The sequence below is a fragment of the Meles meles genome, chromosome 8 (genome assembly GCF_922984935.1).
Source record: "Meles meles chromosome 8, mMelMel3.1 paternal haplotype, whole genome shotgun sequence".
NCBI classification, from domain to species: domain Eukaryota; kingdom Metazoa; phylum Chordata; class Mammalia; order Carnivora; family Mustelidae; genus Meles; species Meles meles.
In genome coordinates, this window is record NC_060073.1 from 11491952 (window position 1) to 11498977 (window position 7026).

Here is a 7026-nt window from a genome sequence, read left to right on the forward strand (position 1 = left end):
GTAGGATGATCCCATGATGTATTGAAATTGGATGTTAGAGAGTGAGTGGAATGCTGTTAATAACTATGTTGAGACAACATGAGCCAGGAATGTCCTCAGCAAATTGAAGCATGGATCACTATTCTAGGATCACTGGAAGAGATGAATGCTACTGTGTAATGGAAATAAAGCTGTATCATGGAGGGCAGCCTGGTGTCCTGGGCATGGATGGACAAGCATCAACACTTATTGGACCTGCTATCTGCTAGGGACTTCCTGTGGGTTATCTCACTTAGCCCATAGTAAGGACCATAGTCTTCATGTTTTAGAAAAAGAAACAAAAATGACTAAAAAAGATATATCCAGGATGACAGCACAAGTATTTAAAAATCTAGAGGTACCTGGGTGGCTCAATCAGTTAAGCATCTGACTTAATTTTGGCTCAGGTCATGGTTTCAGGATCATGAGACTTAGCCTGCAACATGGAGCCTGCTTAAGATTCTCTCTCTCCCTCTCTCTCTGCTCCTCCACTCCCTCTCTCTCTCCCTCTCTAAAAAATAAAGAATAAATAAATAAAATAAATAAAAAATAAATAAATATCTAAATATCTAAATACTAAGTTATCTTCACACAGTAATATTGGCTGAGGAGGCCCTGAATGGCAAGAGAGAGACAGAGAGAGAGAGAGAGGGGAGGTTTTCAGTTGGCCAAAGGAAGGGGGGAACTTTTTCTTTTCTTTTCTTCTTTTTTATTTGCATATTTTTGTTTTGTTAACCAAAATGAAAACTCATGATTATGTTCATGAATTTTCTTTTTCTTTTTCTTTTTTTTTTCACATATTTATTTAATTTTATCTTTTTTTCAGTGTTCTAAGATTCATTGTTTATACACCACACCCAGTGTTCCATGCAATATGTGCCCTGCTCCATCCCTACCACCATGCCCACCCATCCCCCCACCGCCTTCCCTCCAAAACCCTCAGTTTATTTCTCACAGTCCAGTCTCTCGTGCTTCATCTCCGCTTCCAATTTACCCCAGCTTACTTTTCCTTTCCTTCTCCTAATGTCCTCCACGTTATTCATTATGCTCCACAAACAAGTGAAACCAGGTGATAATTGACTTTCTCCGTTTGACTTATTTCACACAACATAATCTCCTCCAGTCCCATCCATGCTGATACAAAAGTTGGATAATTGTCCTTTCTGATGCTGCGTAATATTCCATTGTGTATATGGACCACATCTTCTTTATCCATTCATCTGTTGAAGGGCATCTTGGCTCTTTTCACAGTTTGGCGCCCATGGCCATTGCTGCTATAAACATTGGGGTACAGATGGCCCTTCTTTTCATTACATCTGTATCTTTGGGGTAAATACCCAGTAGTGCAATTGCAGGGTCATGGGGTAGCTCTATTTTTAATTTTTTGAGGGAGCTCCATACTGTTTTCCAAAGTAACTGCACCAACTTGCATTCCCAGCAACAGTGTAAGAGGGTTTCCCCTCTCTTCACATACTCTCCAACACTTGTTGTTTCTTCTCCTGTTGATTTTGGCCATTCTAACTGGTGTAAGGTGATATCTCAATGTGGTTTTGATTTGAATTTCCCTGATGGCTAGTGATGATAGTCTGTTAGTCATCTGTAGGTCTTCTTTGGAGAAGTGTCTGTTCATGTCTTCTGTCCATTTTCTGACATGATTATCTGTTTTTTGGGTGTTGAGTTTGAAGAGTTCTTTATTGATCTTTATTGAGTTTGAAGAGTTCTTTATTGATCTTTATTGACCTTTATTTGTAGGGTCATTTGCTAATATCTTCTCCCATTCCATGGGTTGCCTCTTTGTTTTGTTGACTGTTTCCTTTGCTGTGCAGAATATTTTTATCTTGATGAAGTCCCAAAAATTCATTTTCACTTTTGTTTCCTTTGCCTTATCAAAAAAGAGAATTTCAGACCAATATCCTTGATGAAAATGGATGCCAAGATTCCCAACAAGATCCTAGCTAATAGGATCCCACAGTACATTGAAAAGATTATCCACCACGACCAGGTAGGATTTATCCCTGGGATGCAAGTGTTGTTCAACATTCGCAAATCAATCAGTTTGATAGAACAAATCAATAAGAGAAGAGAAGAACCACATGATCCTCTTCATTGCTTCAGGAAAATAATTTGACAAAATGTAGCATCCATTCCTGATCAAAACTCTCCAAAGTATATAGATAGAGGGAATATTCCTCAACTTCATAAAATCTATCTATGAAAAACCCACAGTGAATATCATGCTCAATGGGAAGGCTGTCTGGATCAGGAACATGACAAGGATGTCCACTCTCACCACTATGAACATAGTACTAGAAGTCCTAGTCCTAGTCTAGTACTCAACATAGTACTAGAAGTCCTAGCAACACCAACCAGACAACAAAAATAAATAAAAGGTATTCAAATTGGCAAAGCAGTCAAACTTCCGCTCTTCACAGATGACATGATACTTTGTATGGAAAACCCAAAGACTCCACACCCAACCTACTAGAACTCATACAGCCATTCAGTAATGTAGCAGGATACAAAATCAGTGTTCATGACTTTTAAAGAGCACCTTAGCAATAAAAAGGGTAATAGTAATGGAAGAAAATGTTATTTAATTCAACAAGTGAAAATATAGGAAAAGAAGTGTTGAATCTTGACTCCCCAAGAATCCCTTCTACAGCACCTCAGTGTTCCATACTCTGCTTGAGCTTCCAAGGAAAAAGATCATTCACTTGTAAGACACCACATTCCTTGTTGGACAACTCTGGTTGTCAAAATACCACATACTTGTTTTAGCTAAAATCCATCTGCAAGTGATTTCCTCCCACAGATCCTATTTTCGCCCTCCAGAGATTTCTTCTCCTTGACAGTTCTTCCAAGTACTAGAACAGATTTTGTATCTTCTTTAAGTCTTTAGTCTTCTTTTCTCTAGAGCAAATATTCCATCAGTTTTCTCTCCAAGAGATCATATTTAAATGCTTGCACACCAGTCACCTTCTAAATTTTCCCTAACTCCCTATCTTTCTACAAATTTTCACCCAGAAATAAACACAATGCAGTGGGAATATCTTGTTCTGGGGAACTGTTATTTTCCATGACCCATGAACTACCTTTCTATCAATTCACCTTGATCACTTTAGCCTCTCATAAATTCAGTATCAAATAAAATCGCCATATCATTTCATTTGACTTTCAATTTTGCCTGATCACAATTTATTTTACTAATATATATGTAGGACTTTTTTTGAGAGATAGAGAGCATGCAAATGTAAGTGGGGGTAGGGGTGGAAGAGCAGAGGGAGAGAGAGAATCATAACCAGGCTTCACACCCAGCTCAGCAGTCCAACATGGGGCTCAATCTCACCACCCTGAGATAATGACCTGAACTGAAATCAAGAGTCAGACATTTAAACAAATGAGCCACCCAGAAGCCCCTGTAGGACTTTTCATCTAACACTGATATATTGGTTTGTTTTTTTTTTTTTAATATTAGTTTGGGCCAAGTGATCCAAACTGCCACAGTCATCTTCAGGATTTTATTCATCATAGTTTTATGACATGATCAAAATTACAATCATATTTCATTTCCTTTGTCCAAATCATTAACCAATATCCAGAATAAAATACAAGTGAGCATCTATAGTCCTCCTACTTGGGAATTGTTGTCCAGTCAGCTAGAAATATGCTCAGTTAATACCACTAGTGGTACACTGTCACAATTATGACCCCCCCCCCCAGTGGATCCATGCCTCTGGGTGGCCCCTTTTCCGTATGGTTATGTGACTTGCTTTGGCCAATGGTACATTAGCAAATATATTGCAAGTAGAGGCTTATACTTACTCTTTTGGTATCTGTCCCCTCTTGCTGCCCAGCGACTGCCACATGAAGTCGGGGCTAGGATAATACCTAGAGATAGGCTATCAAGAAGGTTCCCTAGACCAACCCCAGCTGATCCACCAGATAACAGTCACATTGGTGATTCCAGCAAAAGAACTACCCAGCTGAACTAGCTAAAATGCTGACTCACAGAAACATGGACAAATAAAATGATAGATATTGTAAGTCATTAAGGTTGAAATGGTATATTTTGCATCAAAAAATAACCAATTCAGGGTGCCTAGGTGGCTCAGAGGGTTAAGCCTCTGCCTTCAGTTCAGGTCATGATCTTAGGGTTCTGGGATCGAGCCTTGCATCGGGCTCTCTGCTCAGCAGGGAGCCTGCTTCTCCCTCTCTCTGCCTACTTGTGATTTCTGTCAAATAAATAAATAAAACCTTAAAAAAATAACCAATTCACCATCCAATCTGTAATAAACCATCTCTCCAAGAAGAATATCATGGAAAGTCTATCAGATCTTCTTATATGATCAAAATACACTACCATAGGGATATAAATCTAACCACTGAAAAGTTTTATTTTAAAAGTAAAGTGGGTTAAAGCCTCTGCCTTCAGCTCAGGTCATGGTCCCAGGGTCCTGGGATGGAGCCCCACATTGGTCTCTCTGCTCAGCAGGGAGCCTGCTTCCCCCTCTCTTTCTCTCTGCCTGCCTCTCTGCCTGCTTGTGATCTCTGTCTGTCAAATAAATAAATAAATCTTAAAAGTAAAGTGCGTTTGGCATGATTTATCTTGGGTCACTTCATATGGGCTCTTCTTAGTAATCACCAGGCTTTTCAAAATGCCTATAAATTATCTGTTCATACGCGTGTTTCCAGAATTTTACTAGAGACTTGCACTGAGATGGCTGTCTTACTGTTTTGAAACCCACTGGTAGTTTGTAAATTTCTTTTATGTCTTCATCTGAATGGAAAAAATTTCAATAGTTGTGAGTGCCTTGGGAGTGGCAAATATGCAATTTATCCTTGAATTCCCAGCATCTAGTGCCACGGCTAGCATTTATTAGACTCACCTGATTTATTATCAGGAGATAAATTACATCTACGAAGAGTGTCTTGCTGCTCATAAAAATTGTATGTTCTTTATACAAAGGGATTGTGTTTTACCCTTTTTCTACCATTTGTATCCTTCACTATTCCTTTAGCAGTGGTGGTACTCCATAAATACTTGTGGAATTAAACAGGACTTCCTTTGGAGATAATTTTTTTCTGGTTTTCAGAATTTTTTAATGTTACTGATAAATGTATATTCTTATTAAAAACTTTTTTGAAACATTTATTGCTACTAGTCATTTATTAATGCCTTACTTGATTCTATATCTGTAAGCCCTATGCTCCCTAAGACTTACAGATAATAAAAAAAATACAAATGGGAACTATAATATATCCATCTGAAGGAATTGGATAGCTATTATTACTGCATATTAAAAGATCATATACTTTGATATATTTAACCCAATTTTAGCAAGGGTATTTTTAAACTGCCATCATTCATAGAAAAATTTTGAGAATTTGTAACTTTTACTTGCTGAAGAGTGGATGTTATTGATCCTGTTCCTCTTTATTCCAAAAATAAAGAGCCAAAGGGACAGGCATACTCTGCAACTACACCCAGAAGAAAATCCAAAAAAGACTCTCATGTTTATTTCATCCTTTTACAGTATAGCAGTGTTTAGAAGGAGAGGAAAGAGGATAATGAAGAAAAGGTGAGGGGCATCTGGGTGGCTCAGTCAGTAAAGTGTCTCCCTTCACTTCAGGTCATGCTCCCGGGATCCTGGGATGGCGATCCTCAGTGGGCTCCCTGCTCAGCCAGGAGCCTGCTTCTCCCTCTCCTTCGGCTCCTCCCCCTGCTTGTGCTCTCTCTCTTTCTCTTTCTCTCTCGGATATATAAAATCTTTTAAAAAAAAGTGGTGAGTCAGAAGACACTAGAAAAACCAGTCCCCATCAGGACATAGGGATAGGGCTGACAGAGGAAAGCGGATGTCTGAGGAATCTGTGGGGGTGTGAAAGATGGGAGGAGTTCTGGATTATTGCAACAGGCAATGGAGAGTGGACAGGGCATCAGAGCATCTACCATGCTTTTCTGGAAGGTGCATCATGGGACTGAGATTCAGAGACATGGGGACATGATTTCTAGGAGCAGTAAGCTGGGAAAGTCACTTTCATCCTTCAAGTCCACATCCCAATATCTAGAAAATAAGAGGATTAAAGCTGTTAATATCTAAGATATCTGAGAGCATTGACTTTGATTCATTAATTCTCCTGTGTTCTGTTCACTTCCAAAGCTCGGGCCATTCCTCTTCACCTTAGACAGACGTCTGTGGTGCTTTGACCCCATGGGAATAGATTTTTAGCTGCTTCTCAATTAGCAAGTTTAATGAACAACATGGGCATGACCCCGTGGGATAGTAGGTACCCTTGTCTTCTCCCAAGTAGGACAGAAAGTCTGAGTGCTGGGGTTCTTTGGGCCTCTGACTTAGGAAACACACTCTCCCAAAAATGGTTTCATTCTGAGGTCTTTTGAAAGTCAGATTGGTGTATGACTTTCTCATTATTTGAAAAGAAATGAGTGTTCATGTCACAGCACAGGTACTAAAACCGGAATGATACTGAGATTAGCATGGTGCCTGTATGAGGATAGCATGCAAATTCATGAAGCATTCCATATTTTTAAAAACAAAAGCCCAAACTCATAGACAGAACAAATTCATGGTTGCCAGAGGTAGGGAACAGGGGGGAAGGGGATGGGCAAAAAGGGTGAAAGGGGTCAAAAGGTACAAACTTCCAGTTATGAAATAAATAAATCCTAGGTTATAAGACTTATAGTTAACAATATTGTATTGTACATTTTATAGTCGCTAAGAGAGGAGATCTTAAAAGTTCTCACCACAAGAAAAGAAAATTGTAACTATGGTAACAGATATTAACTAGACTTGTTGTGATGATCATTTTGCAATATATACAAATATCAAATCACTATGTCATATACCTGAAACTAAAATGATGTTATATATAATATAAATAAATAAAAAGTAAATATATAAAATAAATAGTAAAATATATATAAAATATATATATTATATAAAATATATAATAATTATAATAAATAATAAATAAAAATAAATAGTAATAAAA

The 7026-nt window shown here is 38.3% G+C and overlaps 1 non-coding gene across 1 annotated transcript; it reads left to right on the top strand.

The window, feature by feature from the left end:
* The first annotated feature begins 6460 nt into the window (after positions 1-6460).
* On the top strand, positions 6461-6563 carry LOC123950156. The gene has a single exon (XR_006820154.1). It is a non-coding gene; the product is annotated as a U6 spliceosomal RNA (small nuclear RNA).
* The last annotated feature ends 463 nt before the right edge of the window (positions 6564-7026 follow it).